The 18,755-nt window shown below is 35.4% G+C and overlaps 1 protein-coding gene across 2 annotated transcripts in view; it reads left to right on the top strand.

Moving 5' to 3' along the window:
- beta-PheRS (phenylalanine--tRNA ligase beta subunit) overlaps nt 1-18,755 on the top strand; it is a 212,810-nt gene that overhangs the window by 64,769 nt on the left and 129,286 nt on the right. The gene's annotated exons all lie outside the window — the stretch shown is intronic.

The following is an 18,755-nucleotide window of genomic DNA, read 5'->3' as shown; positions in this document are numbered from 1 at the left end:
TCCGCAGTATGTCCAATATCAAATCTTTAGAATTCATATCCGAAATTGGACAGTATAATTTTATCACCCAGTAGACCGAATGAATCTATTTGTTATTAAATACACACACGTAGTTAATTAGGTTACATACACATTTGGTCAATTATCAATAATATAATTTGTACATCAGTCAAAAGTGCTGACAAAGTTAAACTATTTACATAAATTAAATACACATGTCACGCGAGGTCCGCGAAAATATTGACCCAATTAAAGTTTATATAAAACTAAGATCTCTTGCCTAGAGAGGCATTCAATCAATATTCACTCAACGAACTTGATAGTCGTCAACGATCAACTTCATCAGTCTATACTCAAAGTAATCCCGGGTCTACGCCCATAGTGTACGTCTCTACAATAAACTCTGCTACTATTATTTGGTGTTTCCATTACAACTGAACGAACATCTTCACTGAGCCAACGAAGGGGAATTGTTCACCTATCCTAAATTTTTATTACTCCATCTTAAAATTTATACTCTTATTTTTATTCATGGTATTTGTACACATCCTGGATATTGTAAACTCCTGAATCTTTTCTGAATCTACATGTCTAAGAACATAGCTGTTTATTCCATTTTCATTTTGTATGATGTATGGACCCTCGAAAATAGGCATTAGCTTTGCACACACGTCCCCCGTGAAATTTGATACTCGTAACGCCCTTACAAGCACCTTTTCTTCCTTCTGGAAAGTCACTGGTCTTCGTTTTCTATTCTGGATTTGCCTTTGGAGATATTTTTCATTACTGCGCTGCAGCCTCCTTCGAACAGTTTCCAATACTATTTGATACTCTCTCTGCTCCGGTTCTTCCCATGGCCGTACTGGCATAATACCCTTCATGACATATTCCGGCGTCTCTTTTGTCACCGTACTTGGAGTGGTGTTCAAGTAGTTTTCGATTTCTGCCACTTTCCTATCCCATCGTCCATGTTGTCCAATGGCAGCAATGCTGAGGAATTTTGTAGTCTCTTGTATAAAACGTTCTGACGGATTACTTTTAGGATGTCGGATACTGACAAAATTTGTCCCTATTCCCCTGTCTTGCAACTGTCTCTTGAATCGGTCACTCCGGAAATACGTAGCATTGTCTAAAAGAATTTTCCTTGGTGTTCCTACGGTGGCTATAAAATTGTCTATCTTTCTCATAATTTCTTCCCCCTTTGTCGTACGGCATGTGTATAGCTTTACATATTTCGAAAAAATATCTACCATCACCAAAATATGTTTGTTCCTCTGCGTGGTCATTATCAGATCACTTAACATATCTATTGCTACAATGTCTAATTTTTGGTGGGATACAATATTTTTAGCCACATTTTCATTTCGGAAATTTCTGCTTTTATATTTTTGACATGTTTCACATCTTTGGGTAACTTCTTTTGCAATCCGGTAATCTTTTCGGCATATATAGTTTTCGAGAAAAACCAGCCAAACCTTCCTGCTGCCGATATGTCCATTGTCCTCGTGTAATTTCTGTATGATCCTTTCTGCCAATGTCTGTGTTATCACGTATAGTTCCTTTCCATCAATTCGTTTGAAAAATATACCGTTTTCCCTCTCCGCTCTTCTTTTTTCTCTTTCTTCCAGGTCTTCTTGATTTGTTCTAATTTCGTTTAACGAAAATACACCTTCCTCTTGTGTCAAAATGTTCAGTCCTACATGAAAAGCAATTACTTCCTTTTTCCCCGAGTCTTCATCCCTTGTGAGAGCGTCGGCTATAATGTTGTCTTTTCCTTTTATATATCGAAACTCAAAGTCATACTCCTGTAGTAACAAAATGCCTCTATGTATACGATTGTTAACCAGACGATTTTTCATTATATGTACCAAAGCTGCATGATCAATTTCGATTGTGAATTTTGCTCCCAACAGATAAAATCTTAATTTATTTACACAGAAAAGTACGCTAGCAAACTCTAGTTCAGTCACACTGTATTTTCTTTCGTGTGTTTTTGTCACCCGGGAAATAAAACAAATCGGCACTTCTTGATTGTTTTGTATTTGCGACAAAACTCCCGCAAATTTTTGTATGGATGCATCAGTTCGTAGTATGAAAGGAAAATTGTACATGGGATGATATATTTTCGTTCCTTTCGAGAATTCCTCTTTTAAAATTTGAAACGCTTTCTCTTGTTCTTCTTTCCAATTCCATTTAACACCCTTCTTCAATAATTTGATCAGAGGAATTTCCTTCTGGCTTAAATCAGGAATTAGTTTTTTAAAATAGTTGATCGTCCCGACAAAACCTCTCAATGTTTTTAAATTCGTTGGTCTTGGGTATTCATCGATGAGTTTTACCCGGTCCTCGGCTAAACTAACTGTTTGTGTGTCCAATTTAAATCCCAAATATATCACTTTTTTTTGAAAAAATTGACATTTTTCAATATTCAGTTTTAATCCGGCCTTGTCCAATTCTCCCAAAATAATATTTATGTGTTCCAAATGACTTGATGTATCTGGTGAAAAAATGAGTAAGTCGTCGATGTAGTCTATGAAATCTTCATATTTATTTAATATTGTATGGAGAGCTCTTACCAATGCTGAACACGCACTTTGTAATCCAAAAGGTACTACTTTAAATCGGTATACAATACCGTCGATTGAGAAAGCGGTGTAATTTCTACATCTTTCTGCTAACGGTATTAACCAAAAACTATGTTTCAAATCAATTTTAGAAAACATGTGTGTTCCCGTAATTCTCCCAAAAATAGCTTCGATGTTGAGAGGTGATTCATATTGAGATACCGTGTGTTGATTTATATTCCGGGCATCCAAACAGAGCCTCAATTCTCCACTGCTTTTTTTCACAATCACGATTGGGTTGATGTACGGCGAGTCACATCTCTCTATGATTTGATCTTCTAACATTTTGTTAATTTCTCCTTTCACCTCCTGTCGGTATTTATATGGGATCGGATAAGTTTTCGATCGAAAATTTCCTAAGTCTTTAACCTCAAATGAATGTTCATACTTTTTGGCTACTCTGTTTTCTTCATTTATTAAATCTTCATACTTTCTCAATATTACACGCAATTCCTTTTCCTTTTCTTCTCCACATATCAATTTTCTTTCTGTTTCCTCAATATCTTTACACACATTTATTTTGTATTCTGCCTCCTCCATTTCGCAGACTTCTTCAAATACCACTGTTTCAATTGTACCTTTTTCGTCTTCATTTGTTAATCTTTCTTCTTTTTCTTCTTCTGGGCTAATCTCTTCTTTTGAGGAAACCCACTTTTCACTTTCTTTTGCCAATCTCCTCTTTCTTCTCTGTCCTTGCTTCATTGCCAAATTCATTTCCACCGTTTGTTCTTTGTCTAAATCATTTTTCCGTTTCTCATTTTCCTTTTCCATTTCCTTACTGTCCTGTTCTTCTTTTTTTTTCTCTGTGATTTTCATCGTGTTATTTTTGAAATCTATCACCAAATGTTTTTCTGCCAATTCATCCACTCCTACGATCATATCATGCGACATGTTTGGCATCACAACACATTGTAGTGCATAAATTTTCTTATCCAATCGTACTTTTATTCGCATTCCTTCATTTATCGTTGCCAAAGTCCGTTTATTTGCGCCCACTAAATTTACCTTGGGAATTTTGTAAATCAAATTCGTTAAATTAACTTCCTCTATTAGTTTTCTGTTGATCAGTGTAATTTCCGATCCAGTATCAATCATAATTTTAATCGGTGTCTCGTTGATAAATCCATTTTCAATTGTCTTTAGTGAGCGCCTTCGTGAAAAGACGCTTGCTGTTCTTGTTCGCTTCTACTTCTGTCGCTTTGTCTCTCATCCTCATATTCCTCTATGTGTGTGTTGTTGACCGCTCTTCTATTTTCTCTTGGTCTCTCGGACCCGTATCGGTTTCCGCGATTTTCCGGTTCATTCGTTCTATTATTATTAATAGAACATGTTTTTCCTGAACACGGTTTTCCTGATATGTGCGAGTATTGTTTCTATTCTGGTTCTCTCGATATCTGTTTTCGTTCCATTGCCGATTTCTTTGTTCATAGTTTACTCTTCCATTGTCTCTACTTTCGTTTTCCCTCCTCGGGACAAATTCTCTTCTTGTGTACTATCTCCTAAAGTTTTGTCCTCTATCTCTATAGTCTTGATTTTCTCGTTGTCTATAATTTTCTTGCGTTCTCATTTTTCTTTCTCTTAATTTTGCTTCTCGTATTTGTAAGAATTGACATAAACTGTCAATATCTTTGTAGTTTTGTAGAGTTATGTGATCTTCTAAGGTATCTTCAAAATGTCTGGCTATTAGTTCCACTAGCTGTTCGGACGAATAGTTGTAATGTAAGTGTCTTGCATTGTTGTATAGTTGTAGGGCATATGTTTTTTCTGATATACCTATACTATCCTGGTATCTCCCATTTTGTAATTCCTTGTTTATCTCTATCTGTTGTATTTTCCCCCAGAAATAATTCAGAAATTTTTGTTCAAATGTTTGCCAATTTTGCAATTCTTCTTCTTTGCTGTCAAACCATAAACTTGCCTCATCTTTAAGATGGTTCCTTATCGTTTCCTTTGCTGTTTCGATATGTCGTACTTTCTTTTTTAAATTGTTGATGAAAATTACTGGGTGTAATTTTTTTACGTCCCCGCCAAACTGTATTTTTATGTCGCCCGGACTTTGGATGAGTACTTCTCTCCTGTCTCCCGTCTCTCGTTGTTTTCTGATATCCTCAATTTGTTTTTCTATTTCTTTCTTGTCTTCTTGTAACGCCATTTCAAATTTTGTTTCTAACTGTTCTAATTCCTTTTTCTGTACAGTCTTAATATCTTTCATTTTAGTTTCTATTTCTTCTCTCTGCATCTCTAGTTTCCTCTCTGTTTCTTCTCTGACTTTTTCTAAACAGACTTTTACCTCATTTTCATATTTGTCCAAACGCTTTTCCATTTTCCTATCATTTTCTTCTAACTTTTGTTCATAGTTTTCCAAACGCTGCTCTATATTTCTGTTATTTAGTTCTATTGCTTGTTTTGTTTCTTGTTGATTTCTATCCATTTTCTTTGATGTTTCATTCATTGTTTGTGTCTGTATTTGCATCATTGCTAATCAGTTTTCTAACATCCCTGTTTCTTTTCTTTCCTCCATTATTGTAGCATTTCGTTCATTATCCGATCCTTCTTCTACAATTGTTTCTTCTAATCTGTTATCCTCGTTTCTTTCTTGCATTTTGCTTTGACTCCTTGTGGTCGACATGTTGTTTCTTTTTGTTACTGTTTTTTTTTGTCCCCGCCAAATGTGAAATTTTACAACACTCTCTATGTTGCAGAACACGACAAATATTTCTCCCCAAATATTATCAATTTATCACATAAATTTTAAATTCATCAAAAAATTAAATCAATCAAAAATAGAATAAATGTAAAATTGTACCTAGATAAAATAAATCAAATAATATTTCATAAATTTTCAAATAAATATATCAAATTCTTTCCGACGGGCAAATAAATTCTCTCAATCACCTGTTTTCCGTTTCTGATCCTTCAAATTCACAACTAGAGATACTTTTAAGCCCCACGTTGGCTCGCCATGTTGTTGTGATCTGCTTTATGATGTTTTATTATTAATTAACACTAATTTAATTAATCCAATTATTTAATTAATTAATTCACTAATTTATGCAGAGTCATACAAATCAATTACTATTAAAAATTCTCAGGGTGCCTTCTTAATTTTGCTTTAATCAGTTTACTTTATATATCTCTTCTAGTGGGTTCAGTATCTCCTAGTTGCTCATAATCGGGATAGAACAAGGAAACGGAACTAACATTAAAACAACATAAATATGCACACAAATTATTATTTATTTTCAATAAGCAATACGATGAATATTAATAAATAACTTTTGTGGGCAATTATCTTTCCCAACAAACTCCTATACTCTAAATTTAATTTTAATTACAAACTATCTATTGATCTGTTTTATAATAATATCTACTAAATATTGACAATATAAAATATAATTTATTCACAAAAAATAACTCTTTGAAACTTGGAATCTTAGTTCGTATGCTTATATTTGATTTCATCTTTAGAATATCCTTAAAGTTTTCTTTCATTCAAATTATTTGACTGACCTTTATTTTTTACACCAATGATGTCTCCTCTCGATCAAACCACAGTTCCTTCCTTGATTGATTATGTCCGGCTACCATCAAATCTTTCCCGTTCTCAGCATCGATCCAAACCGCATACCAGCAAACTACTCCTCCGAAAACACAAGCCCAATCCTCTTTTGACCGGTACTCTTTATTCACAAATTCTCCTTTCTTTCTCAATTATATCTCGTGGACTATGCAGACTCAAAAGAGGTATTAATCTTCTCGATTTTGATCTGCTCTCAGCTTCCACCTTTTTCACTAACAAAAGAAAACACTGGTACTCAGATTGACTACACGAAAAACACGTCTTCTTTTCTGGTCTGCCGGTAACATAATAATCTTTTCAATCTCCCCAGACAACCTTCTCAACTCTCTCATTCCCCATCATTCCTTTTTAACCAATCATAAGCATTCATCTTTCCCACTTATTTCCGATTTAGAAAATTTCCAACATAATATTTAAAACAAATAAACTACTTTCACTCAAATTACTTTTCAGAAACCATTAACAATTTTGCCTTTTTCAACAGAAATAAGCTTCCAAATTCTTGTTATCTCATATCTAAATCTAATTCTTATTTACTTTCGAAAAATGTCCACCGCAAAATACAATTACAAAGTTTATTCCTTAAATATATAATTATACGGGTTCCATTGTCCTTTCACTATTCACTCAGTCTTTCAAGGAAAAACTGTTCCGTCACGGAAACAATGTCTTCTCTTATTCTAACTATTACAAATAAGTACAGGGTTGTATTTTAACTTATATGCCCGCGGTATATTAAAATAATAAAAAAAACTCTTTGTTCTATTTCTGATCGATAAACTGATCCATAACAATATATATATATATATATATATATATATATATATATATATATATATATATATATATATATATATTTGTAACATTTTTTAAATAAAACGAGCGGTTCGAATTTTTATAAATATATTTATAAGTTTACAGTTCAATAGTATCTTAATAACTAACTTAACTCATAGAAGGTATGTTTATATATAAAAGTAATTATGTACTAGAACATTCTGGAGTATCCCACCTCTAATTCGCCTTTTTGACGGATTAATCTCTCTCGCGCTCGAGATATCGCCGGAAAGTTCTAGTCGCTTTCGAGATGCAACCGTTACACGGGCCACGCCGAATGCATGTTCGTAACACTGCTCCCCTCTTAGATCTGTGCGTCCCGATCAACAACTCTATATGTATGCCCAGGATGGCGGAATCTACAGGACTCTCAGAACCCCTCAGAAAGAAATAACAGTCTACTGTCTTTGGACACGATCTCTTCGGATTAATGCAACACACACAATAATTCTTACGCCTGTTTCTCGGAAGATCACTTCAAGCATGCTTCTGACAATCTTCCAATCCAGATTATCTAGTGCATGGCCTATCTTGGGCAAGGCCAAATTCTTGATGTCGTAATTGCAGACGATTTTCTTCATATTAGTTAGAGCACGCCATATATCCTGGTAGGTTGCCCTGTCTGTATACGACTTCCTGGTCACCATATACAGCAAAGATCGAGGACCATCTTCTAATCTCAGTACTTTCCCAACTTTAGGCTGCTGATTTTTCAACTCGCCCAAACGACCGAATTTCTTATAAAATACGGATGAGATTCCTTTAGTCGTCTCAAGATCTTGGGGAACACTGTGGGCCAGATAGACGCTATGCAGAACACTAAAAAGATCCTGCTGAACTTCTGTGGTCACGCCGAATCTAGCACTCTTTCTCTCTGTGTAATTTGACATAAATTAATTAAAGCTTGGTCGCCGGTCATCTTTGATCTCATGTTGAAGGGTTCGGGCTTCTTCTGTTTCATTTGAGCCAGCATAAGGTGCAAGACGATTTATGTGAACTACTTTTAGTTTACCTTTCGGCAACTTCTTAATTCGGTATATTACGTCATTTATTCTCTTTTTAATTTCATACAGTCCCTCCCACTGTCTTTGCAGTTTGGGAGACAAGCCACGACGACGTTGTGGATTATAAAGACAAACAAGATCACCTACTTCATAGCTTTCATTCTTGCATCGAGAATCATATTGATCTTTCATTCTGTCACTGGCTAACTGGATGTGTTGTCGGGCAAGTTCATGAATGTTGTTCATTCTTAACTTCAGGCGGTCGACATAATCTTCGCTTGTAACATGTTCTTCGGAAGGTTTGCAGCCAAACTCTAGGTCGCAGGGCAAACGAACTTCACGACCTAACATCAGGCAGGTTGGAGTCTGGCCTGTAGTTTCATTCACGGCCGAGCGGTAAGCCATTAGGAATAAATGAATATGCTGGTCCCAATCTCTTTGATGTTCTGATATAATTTTGGACAGGTATTTACCCATCGTTCGGTTCATTCTTTCGACCATTCCATCTGATTGAGGATGCAGAGGTGTCGTTCTGGTCTTATCGACACCAATCAATTTACAAACGTTTTGGAAAAGGATTGACTCGAAGATTCGCCCTTGGTCGGAGTGGATCTCCAAGGGAACACCAAATCGGCTGAAGAATTCTTTAACAAGTACCTTTGCAACGGTAGCAGCTTCTTGATTTGGTATCGCATAGGCCTCAGTCCATTTCGTAAAATAATCCATAGCTACCAGGATATATTTATTTCCATCATTCGTATCTGGAAGTTTACCTGCCATGTCGATTGCTACTCTTTCCATAGGACTACCAACATTGAACTGTTTCATGGGTGCCCCCTTTTTATCAACTGGACCATTACTGGTTGCACACAGTTCACATTTCCCGCACCATCTTCTTACATCATCTTTACAGTTCACCCAATAGAACCTTTCTCGAACCTTTTGCAGAGTCTTCGTAATACCAAAGTGTCCACCTGATGCACTGTCATGCAACTGACGCAATATTTCTGACACTTTATTTTTGGGTACAATCAAATGAAGCTTAGATTCTGTACCATCATCGTTCCTCAACTCAACCAGATCATCTTTTCGCACTAGGTAATTCCATTGGCCCCAGTAACAACGTGACTTCCGGACTACGTTCACTAATGTCTTGCCAAGAAGGTCTTTTACTACGACGCATCCAATCCAATACTCTTTTTATACATGGATCATCTGCTTGAGCGTCTTGTAGCTGTTGAGGCTGCCATTGATCATTAATGACGGTGGTTCATCTCACGGGGCAAAGTCGTTCTTCTAATTTAAGACAGTGATTACAATTTGCACTGCACGGTCGTCTCGAAAGAGCATCAGCATTTAAGTGAACTCTTCCAGCCCTGTGTTCAATCTCGTAATCATATTCTTGTAATCGTTCTAACCATCTTGCCATCTGGCCCTCTGGTTTACGGAATTGTAGAAGCCATTTTAGAGCATCGTGATCCGTACTAAGAAGAAACTTTCTGCCATACAAGTATTTATGGAAATGCTCGCAAGCCTTCACTACGCCTAGCAATTCTCTCCTGGTAACGCAATAGTTCCTTTCTGGTTTTGACAAGACTTTGCTAAAGTAAGCGATGACTTTTTCCTGCCCATCTTGGATTTGGGAGAGAACAGCTCCTATTGCACTGTTGCTGGCATCGCTGTCCAACACTAATTTTCCTGCCTGTCTAGGGTAGCTTAAATTTGTTGCACTGATCAGAGCCATTTGTAATTGTTCGAAAGCTTTTTAACACTATTCGCTCCATGTATATTCTTTGCCTTCTTCTGTCAATTTTGTTAATGGCTTGGAGATGTCGGCAAATCCTTTGACAAAACGTCGGTAATATGTACATAGACCAAGAAAACTTCTAATTTCGTGTTTATCTCTTGGTACTGGCCAATCCTTAATTGCGGCAAGTTTTTCAGGATCAGCTGTTACACCATTACTTGCTACAATATGTCCCAAGTACTTTACTTCTCGTCGAAACATGTGACATTTCTTCGGACTTAACTTCAAATTCGCTGCCCGCAATCGTTGAAAGACTTCTTTCAGATTGTTGGCATGTTTATCGAAGGATCTTCCAACCACAATTACATCATCCAAATAAACCAGGCATGTTTTCCATGTTAGACCTCTTAAAACTGCCTCTATTAATCTTTCAAATGTGGCTGGGGCATTACATAAACCAAAAGGCATAACTGTGAACTGCCAAAGCCCTGATCCTATCTAGAATGCTGTTTTTTCACGATCAGCTGGCTCCATGTCTACTTGCCAATATCCACTTTTCAGATCGACTGTGGAGAACCAACGAGAACCAGAAAGTGTATCCAAAATATCGTCTATTCTGGGAAAAAGATAACTATCTTTTTTAGTTACCGCATTGAGCTGTCGGTAGTCAATACAAAAACGCGTTGAACCATCTTTCTTCTTTACTAGCACTACTGGTGATGTCCATGGACTGTTTGATGGTTCAATTACCCCTTGTTTGTTCATATCTTTGATGATGACTTCGGTTTCATCTCTTTTCGCAAATGGAAGTCGTCTAGGTTGTTGTCTGATTGGCTAAGCGTCTCCGGTATTAATTTTATGCTTTGCTATGCTTGTTTTTCCCTTATCCTTCTTATCAATGGCAAAAACATCTTAAAATTCTATCAGCATAGACTTCACTTTTTTAGTTCGTTCATCATCAAGATCTTGGCATGTTTTAATTACCATCTCAACAAGCTCCTTTGGATACTAAAATTTCGATGGTTTCTCATTAGTATTCATAAAACAAATCGAAGCCACGGGAACACACTGACCTATCAAAGTTCTTTTACTTAACTTAATAGCAGTTCCCTTTAAATTCATAACTCTTACAGGAACGACATCTCGAATTCTCACCAAAGCTTTTGCCGTTAGGAACTCAGCATTATTCACATCTTCGACCACCCTTAAACTTCCCTCTCGGCAGTAACCATCAGGTCTGGTCATCAAAATTTTCTCACTATTACCGGGTATTGTTACGTCACAAGTAGTTATTAAGCTGATAACATCTTCTTTGTCTTCATGAAACGGCAACTCTTCACCATTGATCTCGAGAACTCCATTTTTGACATTCAATACAGCCCCAACTTTCCTTAGTAAATCCATCCCCAATATGAACTCGTCGGAGATCTCTGCAATTTATACTGTATGTTTCACTGTGGTCTGGCCAATGGATACTGACATATTAAACTCGCCATATGTATTATCTCACCAGTTGCTGTTCTAAGCTTTTTATTTATTTTATTTATTTATTAAAACTTACAAACACCACGTAGGTAGTAATTACATGTAAGAGTGCTCATTACTTGGTATAACAATATACACACAAAAAATACAATATACACACAAGTACAAAATAAAAACACAGAAAGTAAACACATTAAAAAAAGACACAAGTTAATAAAATTTTAAAATTGAGTACATTACTTATCTATTCATAACATTTTGTAATATCCCTTACACTACAGTTAAAGAGGTCTATATCACAGATCTTTATTAACACATTACACTGATATTGCATATAGTTTATTATTGCACAAGAATTATATGGACTACAAGAAAATAGGTCATTACTGTTTACCCTTAGGTTGACGTTCGGCACATGAAACCTAATAAAGTTGTTAACATTGTATATAATATTATAAATAAACATAACACAATGCATATTTCTTCTTTGCTCTAATGACTGCAAGCCAAATATTTGAAGCAACTCTTTTGATGGCGTAAGGTGAGTATACACATTGTATTTCTTAAGGTATAAATACCTTAGAAATCTTTTTTGTACCTTTTCTATATGATTAATATGAACTTTAGCTTTAGGAGTCCATACCACTGATGCATATTCCAAGTTTGGTCTGACTAAAGCGTTATATAGTCTAATGGTTGTGTTTATACTAAAGTGTTTGGAATTTCTTATTACAAATCACAATATTTTGTAGGCCTTATTAACAATATTTATATAGTGTTCATTAAATTTCATGTTAGCCTGGAGGTATATTCCCAGATCTTTACATTTGGTTTTCCTAGATACTACACAATTGTCAATTCTATAATTATTTTGAATGTAGTCGATTTTGCGAGTAAAAGATATGACTCCACACTTCTTAATATTCAAGATCATATTGTTGTCCCTAAACCATTCTACAACTGAGGTCAGGTCCTCCTGTAGTAACTGACAATCATTTGGAGTATGTATATGTCTTAAAAAGACATGGCAATTTGAATCTCATATGTTGTATCGTTTCGTCTCTAGGTGATTCTTCTTTCACTACCGGATCTAAAGGTACTGTATTAACTGGTGGTAGCATTTTTGTATTGGTTATCATGCTCTCTAACTGTTTAATCCTCTCTTCTACTTTATCGAATGTTTTAGAAACTTCTTCAAATTTCTCATTGTTCTTTCTAGAAATTTCTTCCATCATTTGAGAAACATTTTCAAATTTCTCGTCGAATCTTCTAGAAACATTTTCGAGTTTCTCGTCGGTTTGTGAGCTACTTCTTTGAGACGTTTTCAGATTTATTATCCATTTTTGTTAAAATTGTTTCTTCTGCTGATTGAAACTGGAATGTCTCTGGGTCTTCTCCATTCTTGTTAAGAACATTCTTCAGTCGTTCTTGGAGGATCTTCTTGGACCCGCTGCAGTCTTCATCGCGTTCTTCTAGTTGCTCACACAATTGTTTTACTGAAAGTAGTACTAGCAGCATCTTTGGTCAGGCACACACGTATTTTACGTGTTCTATTTTTACAAAGATCACTACCGAACTACGCGGATGTTCCCGACGAACAATACTTTTAAAAAGTTCAAAAGTCAATGCTGAATTTATTTTTTAAATAAATCAGTTATACTCACACCGGACACCAACTAACGTTTTTTAAATAAAACGAGCGGTTCGAATTTATATAAATATATTTATTTATAAGTTTACAGTTCGATAGTATCTTAACAACTAACTTAACTCATAGAAGGTAATTATGTACCTGGGTGCAACTGCATTGTAAATTTTCAAGGATTTTGCAACTTCTGTTGTTATGGATTTGGAAGAAGCTAAATTCGAAACCAGCTTGTTCGCCTTTTGTTGGAGGGTGCACACCGGACTGTTCTTAAGTTTGATGTAACTTTTTGTGTCATTCAATAAACTATTACTTTTTTTAATGTAATCCTTCTTATACATTGCCACTGTTACATTTCCCTTGTCACTCCTAACATATATCAATTAGTTTATATTATCTATAGTCTATATTACAGTGTCTTGAAAAAGGAATAAAACAATTCCGAAAGCTAGACAAAAAGACAAAAGAGTGTTTCTTTAACATCCTGGCCAAACTTGTGAATACAGCCCTAATAAACTGTGTTGTTTGTATATATATATATATATATATATATATATATATATATATATATATATATATATGTATGTTGTATGTTGTATGTATATTTGGAGCGACGTTCGAGACAGATTTTTATAAATAAATTTTGAAAATAAAAAAAAAATTTTGTAAAAAAATACCATGAAGTAGACAATAAAATATTCTACAAATTAGAATTGAACATGATTAGAACCGAAGATATGGTCAAAAAACAAATAAACACGTTTAAATTTTTATTTAGGTTAGGTTTGGGTCTGGGCGTCCAAAAATTTATTTTGGTATTTTTTTATGTAGAACAAAATGGTATTTTTATTTTTGGAATATTGCGGGGGGAGTTTTACTATCAACCAGCTAGACCGAAAATGATTTTTCGTTATTTTAACCATGATGCCCCACCTATAAAAATCTGAAAAATACCGTGGAAATAATTTGACACCCAACCAATAATATATATTTTTTGGAGTGGCGTTAGAGACAGTTTTTTTTAAACAAATTTTAAAAATTTCAAAAGCGTTAAAAAGTTTGAATTTCCCTACAAAAATTTTGTAAAAAATACCTTGATGTAGACAACGAAATATACTACAAATTGAAAAAAGAATGATTTCTACCATGATTAGAATCCAAGATATCGTCAAAACACAAATAAACACATTTTAATTTTGTTTGAGGTTATGTTTGGGTCTAGGGGTCTAAAAATTTGTTTGGTCGGATACTTTTTGATATAGAACAACATGGTATTTTTATTTTTAAAATATCGCTGGGGGCATTTTTCACTATCTTAACCGGCTAGAACCTTTATTTCTTTATGTTCGACATGTTCGTAATATGGACCAAGAACCATCCAGGGAAAAATTCATTCATGCCAGATATCTACAGTATCAAAAGGATTGAGATCTGGGAGTACTTTTTCCTTTATCAAGCCTAGGTGAGTCCGGATACTAACCATTCTCCACTGTCTCGTTTATATCTCAGGATCTCTGTACTTGTTTGTTGGCTAGTTATTAATAGATTATCCTTCCTACTGAGTCATGCCTTCTTTATAATCAGTTCCGGCAAATGCTTGGCAACCCCCGGCAAAATGGTGGATGGTTTCTTGAAATTTATCGTTTTGCACCTAAGGGTCTTTGATGATATATTTCGAGCAGTTTTTGGTTGTAATTATCTGGTCCTGAATGACAATTAGGAAACCCGTTTCTCGGGAAATATTTTTCCTGATTTCAACAAATAGTTCGATGTTGATGATTGAAAAATATCAATGATGACATAGAAAGAAAACAATTAATCTGGTTCGGACATGTTAAAAGAATGCCAGAGTACAGATGGCCTAGGAGAGTACTGGAATGGATCCCTCCTGAAAGAAGAAAGAGAGGACGACCACGGAGAAGTTGGCGCAACGATATTGATGAAGCAATGGCGGCAAGAGACTTAGAAGAGGCAACTGCATATGACAGAAAAAGATGGAAATTGGGGGCGGAGAAGCGGCGACAGCCGTAATAAATCCGTTATTATATATAGTTCGATGTTGTATTGTCGACATAGTCCTGGCTGACTTCATTGGAATGCAGAAGTTTTCCCATCCAGATGCGCATATTTTTTTCGCTTAGATATTCGGTTAATATACATTTCTTGTTTCCTAAGTTTAATCTGTGGTTGTTGATCTATCTATGCGGATATAAGATGAGATATGTGAAGATTAAGGAGACTCACGAAAAGAATCTCAAGGCGACAGCACACAAGAATCGAGAATCGAGGCCGGCGGATAGCGAGCGAAACATAATACTTATTAGCGGTCATATATTTATGTATTGTGTTAATTCAAATAAATTAAAGTCTTTTTTCACACGGAGTTTTGACTATTTACCAGCGGCACATTCAAAGTGAAAATCAAGTTAACATTCAGTGGTGTTCCATCTTTTATGCAAATTGCGCGATGTGAAATATATGTCTCAATCAGAAAATAAACTAAATAATACGTCCTATTTCTCCTAGGTGCCTCGCTAATTTTTTTCTTTCTGTTGCGTTGCGGGGATGATGTTTGTGTGCCTTTGTGAAAAGTTTATTTCTAGTATTATTACGATTATCATTAATGGGCGGTGAGTTACCACCGTCCGATGAATTATCCATTTCTATTATACTTAAAAGTTTATAAAATTTATTTTGTTAAGGTAAACCGGGGTAAATGTGACATAATTTCTATACATAGTGTAAAAGTGAAGCTGTAGACTAAAATTTTAAACGAATCGATTTCCTTTTTTTACAAACATAATCTGTGGTTAAATCATAATACATATGTAAATTACGAAAATAATATTAGGCCTATAATTTTTGTATTTAAAAAAAATTTAATATAGGTCCATTGGTTTACACTTCCCCGTATTCTAGGGCAAATGTAAACTACTAATCTTTTCTAGGTTATAGAATGCAATATAATAGTCAAGGTAAGTGAAAATAAACCCAAGTGTCTTCTTAACAATTAAAAAATCACAAAAAAATATAACGTGAACCCTTTGGCTGTGATCAAGTTATTTTAAGCGCTCCATAAAATTTCGCTAGATAAATCGAACTCAAAAATAGGTGTATCGAAGCATTTTATTGAATCAAAAGCGACTAACTACTAAATAATTATTACAGAACATGAATACATAACTTTAACTAAAAAAAAATGAGGATAAAAAAAAATTTAACAAGAAATTATTCTCACAGTTCATAGGTATCAAAACCTACTGCAAACGTTAACTGATTATTCCTACCACACGTAGGTTCGGGTAAATATAAAATGGTGTAACTTTCTGCGAAATCCCTAATATCTACTACTGACCACCTAAAAGTTGAAATAGTTTTGGAAGCTATCCTTGCTAATTTTATACTATATGACCCATATTCGTTCGGAATCCCATCTACAGGGGCCTGCGTAGCGTAAGCGGTAGGATGCTTGACTCGCAAGCCGGTGGTCCGGGGTTCGAATCCCACCGCCGGCAAGAACATCTAGACATTTTAAAAATGTCTATAGGCCCCAGGTCGACTCAGCCTGAATAAAAATGAGTACCTTGGGTAAAACCAGGGGTAATAATAGACGGTTGAAGCGTAGCACTGGCCATGTTACCTTCCTTGTATACCGTAGGCCCTAGATATAGCAGACTACCCTGCTATACTCCCAAAGCCGCGACAGCGGTATAAAACGGGAGATTATTATATTATCCCATCTACAACCTGACCAACACAGTTTATGGTATTTTTTTTTACTGGCAATCATAACAAGCACCCAGTGTCCAGCGTTGATAGCTGAAATGTTTCTATTTCCGACTCCATGAAATCATTCTCTTGTTCTTGTGACTCAAGTTCGTTTTCAAGATCACTCTCACCGGAATCAAATAATTTATCTGGCTCTTCTTCTGATTCGTCAAATATTGGCTTGCATGACTTTGGCTTTTTTCTACCTTTAGATGTATGAACTGGTTTGATGTTTTCTTTTTTATTTTTCTTGGCTTTTACATTTTGTTTCAATCTATTTATTGCCTCAATCGAAGTAATTACCTCTGCTCCAAAAGAGACACGTTTCTTTTCATACTAGTTGAAGGTTTTTGTTTAATAGTTTCCAATAATATATCTTCAAAACTTCTTAAGCCGAATGAATTTTCTTGTATGGTTTCTAGTTCAACATCTTTTTGTGTGCTGTTAACTGATACTGATGACTCAATTATTTCTTGTGCTTGTTCCATATGAACATGCTTTTGCGTATTTGAGCTTGATGATGGTATCTCTGCTAAGCTTCGCTTTTTATCTTCAATTATTGTAGTTGAGATACTGGCAGTTTGAACAGGAAGGTTCACCATGTCTGATTGATTGTGTTCGACTTCTCTGCATTGATTTATCCACCGCTGATAAATGTGAGGCTATACCAGCTTTTTTAAAGCCATTTATTATGATAGTGGGTTCGGTTTCAGTTCATAACTTACATATCATAGCGGAAAAGACGTTTTGGAAGTTTTTTTCCATAATTTTGCCTTTGCCACTTCACGAGCTGTTTATCCCATCTTTCTTTTAACGATCTAAATACGCAAAGATCCAGAGGCTGCAAAACGTGACTTGAATGTGGTGGAAGCTTTAGAATAATAACATTTTGTTCACTTGCTTTTTGAACAAGTTGAAGATCGATATGTGAACTATGTCCATCATAAATCAATAACGTAGGTCGTTTATCTCCAATAAATTTTAAAAAACTTCTTTCAAAATAATTTCTAAATGTCTCTAACTCCATACAGCCATTTTTTGTTGCAGCGTAGGTTATTTCTCTAAATTCATGATCGCTAGAAGCCATCCACGAATCCCAAACATGTTTTCCACGGAAAACGATTAATGGAGGAGCTTTTTGTCCATCTTCATTACACGCCATTAAAACAGTGATGTTTTCTTTCCCGGGCCCTACTGTTGCTCGATGAGTAGGAAATCCGGTCGGTGCTACCACTTTGGCCTTACTCGGATCCAGACAAAAACTTGTTTCATCAGGATTCCATATTTGACTAGGACTGAGATTTTCAGAAACACGTTTGAGCAACTTAAAATACTCGTTGATGGAGAAAGGATCGATACTTTTTTTTCTTGCATCTTCAACACTGCGCTGTTTTCAAGGAAAGTTTATGAGCTTTTTTGAACCGATTGAAAAAATCATCTCCAGGAACGCCGTCACGAAATGGTGTACGTATGTTATTTTGACTAACATATTTTCCGAACTCAAGCACCTCGTTTTTGAATATTCCAAACCCCCATTGGGTCATTTTTCTAATTCCGTCTGCAATCCATTTTTCAACATCTAGAGAAAATACGGTGGGTCTTCCTTGTGTTTGACCTTTTACTCCTCGGGTGCCGTTTACATGAGTAAAAAGTGTTACTTTGGGTATCGAATGTACTTTTGCTGCTCTATATAAGGTAAGTCTTCCACTTTTGACCTCTTCTACAGCCACCTTTAAAGTATCAGCTGAATACAATGGGTCGCCCTTTCTTTACGTAATTGCGAACCATTTTGAAGCAGAACAGTGATCTGAAAATGAGTAAATCATTAGAAACAAATTGTACAGCCTAAAATTTGTTTCTGATGATTTACCTTAGAGGCAGTATTAAGTACTTATTCAATATTACAAAAAATGAACCTTCTTCCTCTGAAGTACATATAACATGCAGGTTTACATTTTCCGCCAAGCAACCGGTTACACTTTCCCGTCAAATTATTTTTAAGGGGTAAGTGTAACCTACATGCTTTTTTACTTCAAACCATAAGCAGTTTCAAATTTGATGCTAG

This window comes from Diabrotica undecimpunctata, chromosome 4, assembly GCF_040954645.1.
Source record: "Diabrotica undecimpunctata isolate CICGRU chromosome 4, icDiaUnde3, whole genome shotgun sequence".
Lineage (NCBI taxonomy): Eukaryota > Metazoa > Arthropoda > Insecta > Coleoptera > Chrysomelidae > Diabrotica > Diabrotica undecimpunctata.
The sequence above is the reverse complement of the archived record's forward strand: the minus strand, read 5'-3'. Positions and strand labels throughout refer to the sequence as shown.